This window comes from Mastigoproctus giganteus, chromosome 3 (genome assembly GCF_048544385.1).
Source record: "Mastigoproctus giganteus isolate SK-2022 chromosome 3, ASM4854438v1, whole genome shotgun sequence".
Taxonomy (NCBI): Eukaryota; Metazoa; Arthropoda; class Arachnida; order Uropygi; family Thelyphonidae; genus Mastigoproctus; species Mastigoproctus giganteus.
Window position 1 is genome coordinate 239,977,511 of NC_143577.1, and position 17,209 is coordinate 239,994,719.

A 17,209-nucleotide genomic window follows, 5' to 3' on the forward strand; every position below is an offset into this window, starting at 1 on the left:
TAATGTATAGTGGTTTAGGCAATTGCTTAATGAACTACTGTATATTATTAATTTTACGTGGTATGAGTGGTATTAAATATAGTAATAATCTTTATTGTTTTTATGAAAACTGTTTATGAATACTAATTGCCAACCTTGCATTATCATTTTGCCCCTTAACAAGCACAGCTGTTTTGTAGTCGGTTCCTGGAGCCGATGCTGGTTTTTGTAGAAGTATAGGGGATCCCCGGTATCCGAGTCCCCGCAGTTACGAGGATTTGAAAAGAAGCCCTTGAGAAAATTGACTAGGCACTTGATTATTTTTGTGAGAACGACCATCTTCATAATCGTGCAGCGAAAGTTAAGCGCGAAGTTAAAGACATAACTAAATATTGCAACAGAATTTTATCTGAAAAAGTACGTAAACAAAAAAAACAACAACTCTAGATTCATTCTTTATTCGTAAAACTGAAAAATAGTGTAACTTCAATAAACTTCATTTAACCTTATATTGTTCAACATACATATTATAATGAAAAATGTCTAATAAAATAATTCTAATTTTTCAGTTCCTTAAATCCATTTTTTACTATGTTCAAGTACATAATACATATTACGAAATTTTCGTCCCCGTTTTAAGTGTAATTTTCTGGACCCATTATCATCGGATAACGAGGGCTCCTTTTTTATTTGCATTCATTTATTTCAGCAGTATTTTAAAAAAACCCGCCACTATATTTCACGACTTTGCCAAAAGAGGGCTTCTACATTTTGTGAACATCCCGTTTTTGCCTCCAAATGCTCAGTTAGTTGTTACTTCTGTCGCTACTTGCGCATGGTTTTTTCTTTTCTTTTTTTTCTTATTTTGGCTTCCAGTTTTTGTTAACTTATGTTAAGTATGATATTCAAATGGTACAAGCAAAGAAAGTCCAGCCTAAGGAATTGGAAGAATAACGTAGCACTCCGAAGCTGAAAAGTAAATTCTCTTTTGACGTTAAAAAAAAAAAAGAAAAAAAAAATTCGAGAATCTCTAACCATAATTTAAACTTTAGTGAAGGTATACCTTCAAATAGCAAGTAACGTCCACTTACTCTATTTATGAACTGTGGTATTCTAAATGTTAATCTTCATTTTCTTGCGTACAAACTGGGAAAAGTTTCCTATCTACTGCAGAAAAATGTTAACACTTGGGATCGGCTGTTGTGTTCGTCCCACCTGAAACGTATTCGGAAGTAGCGCAGACGCAAATAGGGACAGTTCTTCAGGCTTGCTCAGTTTTACACCCCTGGCTACACTACGCATGGGCCATTGACTTGATTGCCTAACTGCGCGCTCACACGGCTATATATTCCGTTTCGCGCCTTATATCTGTAGCTTTTGTCATCTGTGTCTGTTTTGAAAAGTCAGACTGGACATTTTTGCATGACTTCATGTATTACACATAAATGCACTTTGTTAGGGTAACAGCAAAGGAGAGGGTCTCCACGTTAGGCTTAATATTTGCAACATGTCTCAGAATGGTACGCCAACAAAAACGACTTGATTTTTACAGTTGATACATTTATGAGAAATAACCCAATAGGTCGTGTAATCATAGCCAGTAGCTATGATTACAACAACTGTTTCAGAAGCACCCGGCTAGGGCTATATCCAGTGTTGGATAGCTCTGTGTTGACTGCTCGATGTTTCCATTTAGTTTAATTATCACAGATATTACAGGTATTAGAATTAGTAGATACTTTATGAGTTGAACCATTGGTAGATACAGTATGTCTGGAAACCAGTCCTACTTAATACTTCGTTTCATCCAGTGAGGTGAAAAGATTCACATATAAAATTTTACAGTACATATAGAATTTCTTAACCATTTAGGTGATCTGTGGCATTTTCGGGTGAACTTTGATTATAAGTGGTTTTCTGCCAGCTTAAAGGTTATGGGGAAAGCATTGATTTATATAAAATATCGCTTTTTTTTTTGTTTTTTTTTTTTAAAGTTTTCCTTGAATGATTAAACTATGCATCACAGTTTTTCACTAAATGAGATGGAATAACATTCTAATTACAAATTTGTCAGTGATAAGCAAGTAAAACTGAGTTTACAACAGGATTTGTTCTGTTGATCAGGTTTCAGTGATGACTCTTATTTTAAATAATTTCTTTGTTTTTGAATTTTTGTGGGGAAATGCAACCATCACTCAAAAGATTTGGTTTGTTTTGAGTAGCATTTTGTCTTATAGACAACTTAGGTTTAAATATTTCTTTTATATTTAAATTTTACAAAATGAACTTTTTTTTTTTTATGGTTAACTGATTCAATAGTTTAATAAATAAATAAATGAGGTGAAGACAACAAATGAGTTTCATGTAGGAATTTGTTTCCCAAAATTTTATGTAAAAAAATTACATATTCCTGACACTAAATAGCTCCAATAGAAAAAAATATGGCAGTATTCCTGAAGTCACACTTTCTGTCATTTTGATTGGATTTAATAATATAGTGTGTTCTGACAAGCAAACTTTTTTTTTTTTCCTATTCACTATGACATTTGCTCGGAATTTTTATAGTAAGAAAAAAAAAAAAGAAGAAGTTTCTCAATTTATAGCCACCATCTGATTTTGTTTGATGGTCAACTATTCATTTATTTAGTATGCATAAAGATAATGCATTAAAATGCACATCAATAAGCAGCCTTGTTTATTTATTTTCTGATTATTACAAAAACAAGATAAAAAAAAAGGTTGCCAAGATTTTTATATTTTTTCAAAAATATACGTCTTGGCAAAAAATAAATAAATAGCAGAAATTTCATTTAGGTGAATTTTATCTTAATTATATGGATATGTGATAGCATAACAATAGATTTAGCATGTTTATATATCTTGAACAGTAAAATGTTATTTTATGTATTATGAAATATGCATTATATTCAGCAAAGTATAAAAATAGTTGCTTCATCAAATTGCAACACTACCTTAAATGTTAGATTTGCCCATTAGACATCTATTTAATAGCAGTTTCGAAGTTAATTTTTCTCCACATCAACGAGTAGTAATATATTTTAAGGAGAGTTTGATTTTCATTCACTCTGGAAATTTGGTTCTTATTTACTGGCTTAATATATATTTTTATAGGATTGACTAAAACCCTTACCCTTAAATTGTGTGTACAGGCCAAATCATAAGATCAGTTAGGCACTGAGAAAGAGAAATTTCTCATAGTCAAATACTAAGCCCTTTTTAAAAGTAACTTTAAATAAAACTTAGGAGTTTTCTAGAAGAATAACTCTTTTATCACCAGCTTGTTCAATTCTAACCTATGCATCCACGTTAATGGCTCAGTTGACTTTCATTTTGCTCATTGTATGCTTTTCACTCAGTATTTACTGACAGTGGACTGAGTGAACATGTTAAATTTGTCAAAAAGATGGACAATGACAAAATATACTTTTCTTACCTCCCACATACACACCCAAAGAGAAAAATAAGATTTGTAATTAGTAATTGACTTCTTTATTTTATTATTAAAGCTAATTGTATTTGATGTCTTTTGGACTAGTCAGTCCACTTGAAATATATCAAGAAACTGTTTTATATGTATAAAAATTGTGTATATTTTTATATATATATATACATATATATCTACCTTATTCTGATATGTGCATTGCTTTGTATTCATGCTTAATTGCAGGATACAAAGTAAAATATTGCATATATTTGGATTATCCACTGGTTTAGGATTGATTTAGTGTTTAGAGATATTGAGTTTTCCATTTTCCTCTAAATTTTTCAAGTAGTGTGAAATGTGTCCTCTGTTGTGCACTTCAGCATCATTAGAAGGGTAAAACTTAGCACATTTTTTGAACAGTTTTAACCAGTTGTTGTTGATATTTGCTATTTGGAAAGAAATATGAAATTGGGCATTGTTTTCTGACAGTTGAGAAATATTCTGAACAAGAGATTTTCATTTATGAATAGTCAGATTTAACTTGAAATAAAGTATGAATAATTTACTAATAGAAATATAGTATTATATGTCTTTGAAATATAATGCTATATTTCTTTGTAAATCACTTTTGCTCAGAATCCAATGCTCAGAACACTAACAGGTTTCTTCAGTTATTAGTGATAATTATTACTGGTTAATTTTGATGCAGTGATTGTAAAGGATTTTATTCTCATTGTACATCAATATGGGGCAGTGTTTAGTACTTTGATCTACATTTAATTTTGTGCTCACTTTCTTCATCTTTTGGATTGATAATATTTCCAGATATTCCTTTGGCCATCAGCTTCAACTTCTCGAATATCCGCTACCAATTCCTGAAATGTCGATCTCCAGTGGACAAAGACAACTTAGTTGATTTCAATCCTTCTAAAACTCAGTCTTGTCTTATATCTCGCAAAAAGGATCCTTCTGCTCCTATGCATATCTTTGGTGACACTCCAATTTCTAGGCAAGTTGATATATCTCTTTTGGGGATTACCCTGACATCTAATCTCTCTTGGCACAAGCACATTACAAATATTGCTTCCTCTGCATCTAAAAAAACTTGGTTTTCTCTTTCGCTCTCACCTTTACTTTTCTTCCAAACAGCTGTTCACTCTGTACAAATCACTAATCTGCCCTACCATGGAATATTGTTCCTACATCTGGGGCGGTGCCCCCAAAACCTCTCTCAGGCTTCTAGATTCAATTCAGAAGAGGGCAGTTAGGTTAATTAATGACTCATCTCTAACAGAGTCTCTCCACTCGCTGTCTCATAGACGTACTGTTTCTGCTGCATGCCTTTTCTACAGATACTTCCGTGGGCACTGTTCTTCTGAATTGGCTTCTATAATTTCCGATCTCTCTTTCAAAACAGTCCGAACACGTGCCATCACCAGCCAACATCCATTTACTGTCCAACTTCAAACTCACAAGAACCAACTTTTCATCTTCCTCATTTATTCATTCAACTGCCGTTTTCTGGAACAACCTTCCTTCATATGTCTTTCCTGAAAATTACAGGCTGCAGAAGTTCAAGTCTACTGTCAACAATTATCTTCTCTCGTCTTCTCAACTTCCAACCCAAGCACGGTACTAAGTTTTTTTTTTTTTTTTTTTCGTTAGTTGTTGGTGCATCGGCTTCTGTGGCCATAATGCACCTCCCAAAGTTTTTGCATATTCTACTCTGATCCAAGCCTGAGGTGGGATTCGAACCCGTGACCTTTGGGTTGCCAGGCAGTCCTTGAGGTTGTCTCAGACATTCTCTCAGATATGCCAGACATGCTGTTCTTGCTACCTGGGAGTCTAAAACGCTGATGGAACTGATATTCGGGTGACACTCAAGTCAAGTGGACCCAATTTCGGCGAAGTCCGGACGGTCTATGACAGCCAAATCCTCTGCTTGCACCTTCACGATGGTGGGACTGTTATTAATCCTGGGTATAACCTTCATGCACAAGTACATGGTGGGTGACCACCCAGGTGGGAACCAACGTAAGCAGGGGTCGAGGTGTAGCGCCCACACCACATGGAGGAATGCCGCCCCTCTATGTTACCAGGCAGTACTAGGTGGTAGATGACTCTCATCAACCGGTGAAATACCACCACTTTGCTTATCGGAGGCTTGAAGTGGTGGAACCCATGTTTAGTCTCTAGAGCTAAGTTCCGGCCAACCCTTCCCTATCTCTTCCATCATGCAGTATGATTGATGATTTTTGAGGTTATGATGAATGTCGTGGCGAGATCCAATATTCCTTACATTTCGAGGGTACAGCTCTAAAACGGTGTTCGCAGGCCGGCCGCTAGATAGTACACCGGACCAAACCTATTGGTAACTCTCTAGGAGGCTTCCGGATCAGCTAGTGTATAATCTTGCTACCTCTACTCTGCCAGATAGTGACTGGAGTCCGAGTAGTGTGTATGCGGGGAGCATTGTCGAGGCCACGTTATGTCAAGGATCTGGGTATATTCTTACCACGTGTACGCCATATCCAAACATTTCATTACTTCATACAGCATGTCCCACCCACTTTTTCTTTCTATTGAATACACCATGAATTGTCAAAATAATAGAACAAGCTTATCTGCGAAAAGATCTAAACCTCCCAAGGACTTCCTAATTCATTTCACAAATATACGTGGTCTCAATTCCAATCTCAACGATGTCCATTTCCACTTGCAGTCTTTCAAACCCCATGTACTTTTTCTGACTGAATCTCAGTTATCAGTTGATTCAACTACTGCTCATCTCAGATGTCCAAATTATTTGCTGTATGATTCCTTTCGCCTCAAAGGTGGTACTTGTGCATATGTCCGTTCTGATATTCCCTGTCAGAGACTTAGCAATTTGGAATCTCCTCTCTTTGATCTTCTCTGGCTTAAAATCTCTCTACCTCATTGTGTAAAATTCATCTGTTGTCTCTACCATTCTCCCAACTCCACTAATCACTTGGAGCTCTTTGACTTCCTCTCTTTGCAACTTGACTTTCTCCAGTCCAACTTTCCTAACAGTGAGGTAATTTTCCTTGGTGATTTTAACGTTCACAACTCCAGCTGGCTTCCGTTTTCTAGTCACACCGACCCAGCAGGTCGAGATGCTGAGGCTTTTGCAATTACTAATGACCTAGCACAGATTGTTCATTTACCTACAAGAATACCGGACAATCCTAATCATACAGCCAATACGCTTGATCTTTTTCTCACAAACAACCCTTCTAAGTACAAGGTTGAAGTGAGAGGTCCTTTAGGCACTTCAGATCACAACTTGGTGATTGTTTCTTCTCCAATGGAACCTTTATCTCATGGCTATTCCCAACCTCGTATTGTTTGGCATTACAAGAATGCAAAATGGGATGACCTGCGAGACTTCTTTTCTTCTTTTCCTTGGTCTGATTACTGTTTCAAAACTTCTGATGTCAACGTTTGCTTAGATCGTGTCAGTGAAATTATTCTTGCAGGAATGGAATCCTTTATCCCACACTCCACTTTAAAATCTCGTCCTTTATCTAAACCTTGGTTTTCCAATAAATGTGCTAAGGCTGTCCAAGAGAAGAATGTTGCATATCGTAATTGGCTTCTTGCTAATTCTTCAGTTTCATTTTCTGCCTACACCAAAGCTCGCAACAATTGTAAAGCAGTTATTAATCAGTCCAAACTAGAGTTTGAACAGGCTAAGAGTAGAAAACTTGCTTCTTGCCCTAATGGTAGCCGAGCATTCTGGTCTCTTGCCAAAGCTATTGGCCGCAACTTTTGCCCATCTCTGTCCAAACCAGATGGTTCTGTTGTTACTTCAGCCAAGGATAAAGCTGACCTGCTAGCATCCCATTTTTCTTCCAGCTCATGTATTAATGATCTTGGTAAAACACCTCCCGCCATTCCTAACACGCTCCATTCAATGCCTCCTGTGGTCTTCCGTCAAAAGGATATCAGAAGGATTTTGATGAATCTTGATGCTAAGAAAGCTCCAGGTCCTGATGGTATTTCTCCACTTGTTCTCAAAACCTGTGCTCTTGAACTTACTCCTATTCTTTGCCGCCTTTTTTCACTTTCTTATTACAAAGGTGTTTTTCCTTCTGCTTTGAAATTTGCTCATATCCAGCCAGTTCCTAAAAAGGGTGACAGATCCCTCCCATCCAATTATCGTCCCATTGCAATTACTTCTACTCTTTCTAAAGTAATGGAGAAATCAATTAACCGCCAACTCTTAAACTACCTAGAAACCTTCCATCTGATGAACGATCGCCAGTATGGATTCCGTCAGTGTCGATCCACTGGTGATATTCTGGCTTATGTTACCCATTTATGGACTAATTCAATGGAAAGGTTCGGTGAAACACAAGTAGTTGCTCTTGACATCTCAAAGGCTTTTGATCGTGTTTGGCATAAAGGTCTTCTAAACAAGCTTCCATCTTATGGTTTGCCAACTGTTTTTAGTAATTGGTTATCCAGTTTTCTCTCTGATCGCTCACTGAGGGTGATGGTAGATGGCTCTCTGTCTTCTAACTTCTCCACTAATGCCGGTGTTCCGAAAGGTTCAGTTCTTTCCTCCACTCTTTTCCTCTTGTATATCAATGACCTTCTTCCATTGACTGGAAATCCTATCCATAGTTTTGCCGATGATAGCACATTGCATTCAACTTTCCATTTTGAGAAACCTTGTCCAGCTGAATCAGCTTCAAGTTCTCGAAAATCTGCTGCCAATTCCTTAAATGCCGATCTTCAGGTAATTCTCCAGTGGGGCAAAGACAACTTAGTTGATTTCAACCCTTCTAAAACTCAATCTTGTCTTATATCTCGCAAAAAGGATTCTTCTGCTCTTATGCTTATCTTTAGTGACACTCCGATTTCTAGGCAAAATGATATATCTCTTTTGGGGATTACCCTAACTTCTAATCTCTCTTGGCACAAGCACATTACAAATATTGCTTCCTCTGCATCTAAAAAACTTGGTTTTCTCTTTCGCTCTCGGCGTTACTTTTCTTCCAAACAGCTGCTCACTCTGTATAAATCGCAAATCCGCCCTGCCATGGAATATTGTTCCCACATCTGGGGTGGTGCCCCCAAAACCTCTCTCAGGCTTCTTGATTCCATTCAGAAGAGGGCAGTTAGGTTAATTAACGATTCATCTCTAACAGAGTCTCTCCACTCGCTTTCTCATAGACGCACTGTTTCTGCTTCATGCCTCTTCTACAGATACTTCCATGGGCACTGTTCTTCTGAATTGGCTTCTATAATTCCTGCTCTCTCTTTCAAAATAGTCCAAACACGTGCTGCCACCAGCCAACATCCATTTACTGTCCAACTTCAAACCCACAGAACCAACTTTTCATCTTCCTCATTTATTCATTCAACTGCCGTTTTCTGGAACAACCTTCCTTCATACGTATTTCCTGAAAATTACAATCTACAGAAGTTCAAGTCCAATATCAACAAATATCTTCTTTCGTCTTCTCAACCTCTAACCCAAGCACGGTAATAAGTACTATAGGTTCTAATACCTCTCGTGTTTGGGGTTCTCATAAAAAAAAAAAAAAAAAAAAGTCACTTTACCCATCTGGCTAGCCCGGTCGGCTACGGTACTAAGTACTATAAGTTCTAATACCTCTCGTGTTTGGGGTTTTCATATAAAAAAAAAAAAAAAATTCTCATTTTTTCATTTTTATTCCTTTTCATTCACTGAATAAAATTTCGAGTTAAATTTCACATAATCATACAGTTACATCTCAGTCATCTGTGCTAATGACTGGGAAGACTACACCAGATAATCAAAAAACAGAGTTAAAAGAGTTATTTAATTAATTGAATTTTATACGAATTACAGTATTGGTATAGTGCAAAACATTCAGAACTGTTCACAGCAAAGTGTATATTTCTATTTTAAACCTTGAAATTTAAGTTTAGAACACATAAAGATTAACTTGTAGTTTCTAGGAATTTTTATCAAACCACAGCATTATATGTATATTCTTCATCTTGGAATAATGAAACACCCAACAAACCATTTATAAATGTCTATGGGGCATCTGGAAAGCCTTTTTAGTAGGATTTCATATAAATATGAGGTTTGACAATTAAGTTCCAGGAATGATTCCGTGCATATCAAAGCATGTATTACCATAATGCAATGCACCTTGGCGGCTGACCCGTGTTACTGCTTCCCTCTAAAGGGTTATTTGCATATTGTAAGCCATTCACTACAGTCATGTTGGAGTTGTTTTGTTCAAGGCATTGCCATTGTTTTAAGGGATGGAAAAAGAGCTAATGTCAAATTTTGTTTCAAGTTGAGGAAAGGTGTGACAGAAACCTACAAGTTGGTAAAACAAACAAGTGCATGGTAATATTTCCCTTAAGTGTGTTTCACTGGTTTGCAAAATTTAGGGATGGCCATGAGGATCTTGGAAGACGATGTGCACAGTAGACACGACAGCATTTCAGAAACAGTTAAGTTTTCATTTTAATTGTGACTGATTGTTCAAATGATGAAAGAAGAATTTCACATTAACAGAGAAATAATTTGTACAAATTTGACCAAAGATTTTGACAAATGGAAGATCTGTGCTTGGTTTTTTCCACACTGTTTGATTGAAGTAGAAAAGCTGCTCAGATGCATAAAGTACAAGCTGTGCTCGAATTTTTATTATTATTATTAGCTACATGGTGCAAGGAAGCTTGAGGCTTATGCTACACCAGCCAAAAAAAAAAATTCCCGAGTTATCCTGAGAGAAAGAGTGTGAGTGTCAAAAGTAGAAGGGCATCACCAAGAAAGAGAAGAATGATAATATCCAGCTCAGGACCCTGGGTGTGCCAAGCCCGTACTCACCAGATGTGAGCCCCTGGGGTTAAATTCATTGTAACCAAAGATGAATCATAATGTTTTAATTATGATCCACAAAAGCAGCATGGAATGGCAATCAACATGTGCATCAAAAATGCAATTGAATTTCATTTTCAAAAACCAAAGTGATATTGACCACTTTCTTCAATAACAAGGGAATCAAACATTTGCAAGGAATTTGTTAATTCAAGTAAGACAGTGAATAAGGAGTATGGTGCACAAGTTTGGAATAGTTCAGTTAATAGAATTCACTTGAAGGTCCTCAGTTTTGAGGGAAGAGGGAGCTGGTTCGTATTGCACAGTAATGTTAGGTCACATTGTATACTGAGTATCACAGTTTTCGGCAAAGTGTGGAATTGCGGAACTAACCCTCCCTTATTATGTTAAGGACATAAAATGAAATGTGACAAAGGAATTGGTGGCAATCAGTTCAAATGTGTTTGAAAAATACAATGGAATTGACTCAGTTCTGTAACTTAATTGCCAAACCTTGCAATATAAACAAAGTATATGAATGCTTTAGTTTCAGTGGTACAGTATTATCATAATTACCAGTGTGTAAAAAATCAGAAGTTTGTGTTTGGTAATTTTATTATTTTTATTTTAAACAACAGTAAATACCAATGACTTAAAAGCCCCTCATAAGACTTATTTGACCTAAATACTTTAGAAATTAGGTACAAGAGTTAAAGAATTTTTTAAAATGTTTTAAAAAATTCAAGATAATTGTAATTGTTGAAGTAATGTCAAAAGAAATATTTACTTGTATAGAGAATTACTCAGATTTGTATATTGTACCATGCTATTCCAATGAGCCAATAAATGGACCAGCTTTTGAGAACTGATGAGAAACTGACTGTTGCAAAAATATTGGAAACTCTCTAGGTTCAAGAAAATGGTGCTCCAAATATTTTGTTTTGAGTACTAAAGATCTCTGACACAGTAAATGCCAATACAGTCACAGTGATTGATTGAACAAGAGTAAGATTTGGTATGACTTCTTAGTAATCCTGTAGGGTTCTTCTGTATAACTTCAAAAGCAGTTTTACATAGTGTTCTGCAGAGTGGGTTTGGCTTTCAAAAGAATTTGACTCATTGTAAATTTGTGATAAAATTTTAACAATTAGGAAAAAAATTCATAAAAAAATTAAAACTTATTTTAATTTTTTTTTTCCTCTCTTCACTTTCTAAAGAGAACCGGTGCTCAAAAAAAATATTTAACCATACCAAAAAATAATAATAACAGTTTACTTAAAGATTTAATTGACTATCTTTGCTTTTATATGTTACATATCATTATTGAGCAAGTTCACAGAAATATTGAGCTGCCCAGTTAATGTCACTATTTTTCTGTTAAGAGCAGGGTTGGACTGGCTGTATTTAGATGCCATGGCTCCCAACAATTTTGGCACCATCATTTTTTTTTTTTTTTTTTTTTTTTTGCAGTGGGAACATGTTAGAAATGCTATTGGCTCCAGTGGGTTTTGCTGCTTAGCTGCCTTGCCAGAATCCTTAGTGAATAGAAACTGTTTTAGTACATTTAGCAAATGGCAGTACATGTGATACAAATTAAGAATATAAATAAAATTCACACATTTTTTATAAGTTATATTATTGAATACAAACCTAAACAGTTCACTTATCTATAACCTCCAGGATTTTGTCTACTTCTTCCTTGGTTTATTCAACCCATCCACTTTCACAACAACAGATGGAAGCCTGTTTCAACATTCAACCACCTGCTGGTTGAAGGCAAACTTCCACACATCTATCCTGCAACTATTCTTCCTTTATGCCCCCTCATGTGTAGTCTTAGCAAGTGGAAGAATGTGATTGACATTCAGCTTAATCAATCCATTCAAGGCTTTAAACACCCCAATCAGATCTCCCCACAGGTGCCTAGTCTCGAGACACTCAATTTGCAGAACCGAAGCCTTTCTAGGTAAGAGCACCCTTTTGTTCCCTCCACCAATCTGGTTGCCCTTCTCTTCACCTGTTCCAGCAGATCTACATCCTTCCTAAAATTAGGTCTCCAGACCTGTATACAGTACTCAAGATGTTGCCTAACCGTTCCCTTATAATTAAAGGGATAATCATCCTTGCTAGCAAAGTTTCTGTATAACATTGACAAGACTTCATGAGCTACTCTTGTAGCAGCTGCACTTTTCAGAGAATTTCATATCTGACTGCACAATTACCCCAAGGTCTTTTTCATTCTCCCTTACCCTTGGGTTACTGCTATCCATGTGCAGTACTTTGCATGTTAAACTTCAGTTGCCACCTCTAAGCCCATCTGCATAAATTTTCTAGATCCTGCTGCAGTTGTGTACCGTCATTAACAACCCTACCAACCTTCGTATTGTCTACAAACTTAAGCCTGATAGAAAACAACCCTGGGGGACTCCACTAATAACATTAGTCCACGAAGAGCAGTGTCCATTGATTACCACTCTGTCTTCTCCCATTCAACCATCCCTTTATCCATAGCAGCAACTTGCCTTTAATACCATACTGCTCCAATTTGTACAGCAGTCATTTATGTGCAATAGTATCAAAAGCTGTCCTGAAATCCAAGTATATGATATCAAAATTATTTTTTGCATTCAGTTCCTTTGTGACTATATCATAGTATCCAATAAAATTGGTCAGACAAGACTTCCTCTTAACAAGCCAATGCTGTGTATGAACTATAACTGTGGTCTTGTCTAGATGATCTTGCAATGCTTCTTTAACCAGTGACTCCATTATTTTCCCCCGAACAGAAGTTAAACTAACAGGTCTGTAATTACTCATGTTGCCCTTTGATCCCCCCCCCTCTGTGAATTGGGGATACATTTGCACATATCCAGTCTGTGGGGACATCTCCTTAATCCAAGGATGTCTCATAGTTGTGGCTAAGGGGTTTGCTTACTTCCTTTGCTGCCTCTAATATAACTGGATAGATTCCATCCACTCCAGATGCCTTTCTTATGTTCATCTTCAGCAATTTCTTCTCCACTTTGCTTTCAGTTATTACAAAATCATTTAGCTCCCTGTTAGAGTTTGATAAACTTCTTGCCTCCATTTCCATACAGAATTCCTCTTGTGAATGTAAATGCAAAATACTCATTCAGTTTGTCAGCTACCTGAGCAGGATCATCAACAGTCAAACCATCAATATCAAGTGGACCAATCTGATTCATCCCTTTCCTCCTAGAGTTTACATAAGTAATACATAAATGCATATTAGTGTTCATTTTATTTACAGCAAAAAAAGTGTACCCCCTCTTGACTTCTTGAAGAGAGAGTACAAAAGAGATTCTAGAAAAGTAACCTAATAATAAGTTGAAGCATTAAACTTACAAAAAATGAATAGTAAGAGTGTATCAGTTTATTTAAACTCTTGATAGTTTCCTTTACCATCATGCTTCCGACCAAGTTTAGTCTGCTGATCACCAACCTCTATAGAGAAGGCACGAGTAGTATTGATAACGGATTTATTTTAAAATATAACTACTTTCAAGAATTAAAGGAAGGGATTTTACTTTTGAAAAGATGACTTCAATAATCTTAAGACAGTTTTAAATTCCTCCATGGAAGTTAAGCTTTTTATGTCAACTAACAGATATTCAGTGCAGATGCCATTGCTTGGTGAGTGGAACCCAGACAAAACAAATAAATTAAAAAAAAAAAAAAAAAACTAACTAACATGTATTGTTTAAGATTTAGACCTAAATGGAGGTCAGATGAACTGATGAGATTAGTGGCAGAGAAGAAAAATGGTTGGAATGATTATAAATTATCAGACAATGCAGAAGCTGAAGCAAGCTAAGGCTATAGTCAAGAAAGGTAGCAAAGAATTCCTTGCTTATGTTAGCACTAGAAGGAAAAGGATTAAACACATTGCTTCACTGGATATGATTGCCATAATTATTGATGATCCTGTTCAGGTTGCTGACAAACTGAATAAATATTTTGCATACACATTCATGTGTGAGGAAGTTTTTAGGGTTGTTGATGCTGTAAGCATATCAAATTATAGCTGGAACTATGTGATTTTGTGATAAATGAGAAGAAAGTGTAAGAGAAATTGTTCAAGCTAAGAGTGAATAAGGCACCTGGAGTAGATGGATTCTATGCAGTTGTATTAGAAGCAGTAAGGTAAGCAATCCTTTAGCTATAATTATGAAAACATTCTTGAATTTAGGGGAGATCCCTATAGACTGGAGATGTGCGAATGTCTCTCTCCTGTTTGCAAAGAGGAATCAAGGGCTGAAATGAATCATTACAAACTGCAAGTTTAATTTCTGTGCCAGGGAAAGTAATGCACTCATTAGTTATAGAAGTAAAGTTCTAGTGAAGGATCATCTTCACTGGAACATAGTCATACAGCAATCATGGCATGAATTTGTTAAGGGGATATCTTGTCTGACAAATCTCATTAGTTACTGTGAGGTAGTCACGAAGAAACTGGATGCAAAAAATAATTTTGGCATTACATACTTAGATTTTGGAAAAGTTTTTGATTCTGTTAGATATGAAAGACTGCTGTATAACTTGGAGCATTCTGGCTTTTGGAAGTTACTGCTATAGATAAAGGGATGGTTGAGAATAGGAGACAGAGAGCAGTTATTAATGGCCACTGCTTTTCTTGGACTGGTGTTATTAGTGGAATCCCTGATGGGTTTGTGCTGGGTCCCTTATTGTTTTCAATATTTATTAACAACATTTAGGAAGACCTATCAAGTTTAATGTCTGAGTTTGCTGCTGGTACAAAGGTTGCCAGAGTGGCTAATGACAGTAACTAGGGTATCTATTCCAATAAGACCCAAAGAAATCAGGTTGATTAGCTTCAGGCAGTTGAGGTTTAACGTTGATAAATGCAAGCTATTACATTTAAGTAGTAATAATCCCAGCATAACGTACCAGTTGGTGCATTGCACTTGTGGTAGTGAATAACGAGAAAGGCCCTAGAGGTAATCATGCAGTCTATGTTCTTTGAGTACTGCAGCTAAGCTGCTAGGACAGTTCGTGGGGGTTCTGTCAGTGATATAAAGGAATTTTGCCATCAGGAATGTGGGGTGATGATTATTTTGTTGTATTAGGCAATGGTTAGATTGCACCTGGAATGCAGCCCTGGAAGCCTCATTTTAGGAAGGATGTGAATTTGTTGGAACAGGTGTGGAGAAGAGCAAGAAGATTAGTCAGAGACACAGAAAGGTGTTTCCAAAAAAGATTTGAGTTCTGTAACATGTATTATCTGGAAATTAGGCATCTGAGAGGAGAAGAGTTTAAGTGTTTAAGGCTTTAGATGGATTTAGTAAACTAAATGCTGATAGCATCCTTACTCTTTCCGGGATAACCCAGACAAGGAGATATAAATTTAAATTGGAAAAGCATGATTGCAGGATAGATGTGTGGACACTTGCTTTCAGCTAGTGAGTAATTGATTGTTGGAACAAACTTTGTCTTGTGTTGTGGAATTGGGTAGTGTGAATAAATTTAAAGAAGGATTAGACACACTTAGAAGAGTACATACCTAGTACTCTTCTAATAGTAGTAGGTGTGAGCAAAAAAGGTGGGGGACTGAACTAATATTTGAGAAATGATAAAGCTTCCTGGATATTCAGATGAATACCCTTCAAAGCAGTCTCCTTGAAACTATATGTTAAACCTGTTCCAAGGTGTTTGCAATTTCTGGAAGCATTCTTGGTTGGCTTTTGGAATTGCAAGTTCCTGTGTTGCATTTTGAATGATTTCCTCAGTCATTGCAAATCTGTGAACCTTCAAGGGGACTTTAAGCTTAGGGGGAAAAAAATCAAAATCATAGGGTACTAATTCCAGTGAGCATGGCAGATTGGGAACAAGAATGATGGAGTGCTTCTCAAGAAATCCTTGAATGGAAAGCATTGAGTGTGCAGGGACATTGTCACAATTCCAACTCCAATTTCTTTAGAGCTCACTGTTCTGATGGCTTTTTCTGAAAAACATTGCACAATCACCATAGAACTGTTTGGTAGTATCCCTGGTTCACTGTTTAACCACTGTGGGTCAAATAATGCCATTGTGAGTCAAAAAATATGATGAACATGACATTTACACTTGATTGAGATTATTATTATTAGCTATATGGTGCAAGGAAGCCTGAGGCTTATGCAGCACCAGCCAAAAAATTACCGAATTACCCCAAAAGAGAGAGAGAGAGAGAGAGAGAGAGAGAGAGAGAGAGAGAGAGAGAGAGAGAGAGAGAGAGAGTCAAAAGGGAATCACCAAGAAAAAGAAGAATGATGATATCCAGCTCAGGACCCTGGGTGTGCCAAGCCCATACTCACCAGATGTGAGCCCCCGGGGTTAAATGTCTTGCTTTTCTTGGGACCTTGTGAAAAGCAAAAGAACATTGTAACAATGTCCCTTTGCTTCTGGGTCAGCCATATGCCCACAGTTAATTACTAGTAATGATGAAGGAAAAAGTGTGGGTTAGCAGCAGCACATTAATAAAGATTCTGACGTGAGAACTTGCTGCCATCTCTGTAATCATCAGTGATGATGTGAGGCACAAACTTGGCTGAAATGCATTGCATCCTCAAATCTTGGTTTAAAATTGATTGACATGTTCCGTAAGAAGTATTGATTTTACTATCAACTTTGTAGGTAGTTATATGTCAATCATTCTTGATCAGATCATGAACATGAGCAATTAAATCATTGATTTTACAGTTGAAGGGCAGTTGAGAGTAAGGATCATCTTTGACAGACAAACAGTCTTCTTTAAACTTTCAAAAAATCCTAAAAAATCTTCAAACAGTGTGTAGCATCTTCAAGAAGTTGTTTCTATTACACTTTTCCCTAATTTGAAACAATTTGATGAAGATTTGCTGCTCAGTACAATATCACTTATTTTAAAATGTGATGAAACATATTCTGATCAATGT

The 17,209-nt window shown here is 36.5% G+C and overlaps 1 protein-coding gene across 6 annotated transcripts in view; it reads left to right on the top strand.

The window, feature by feature from the left end:
- The first annotated feature begins 812 nt into the window (after window positions 1-812).
- Window positions 813-17,209, top strand: part of LOC150088934 (DNA-binding protein P3A2-like) — a 74,431-nt gene continuing 58,034 nt past the window's right edge. For 3 of the 6 annotated variants that reach the window (XM_090369727.1, XM_090369731.1, XM_090369732.1), the window contains exon 1: window positions 813-955. The gene's annotated coding sequence lies outside the window, so the exon portion shown is untranslated. Of the gene's footprint in view, window positions 956-1,390; window positions 1,500-1,594; window positions 1,699-17,209 lie in introns of those variants that run through there. The other 3 variants (XM_090369728.1, XM_090369729.1, XM_090369730.1) reach the window with 3 other exon arrangements.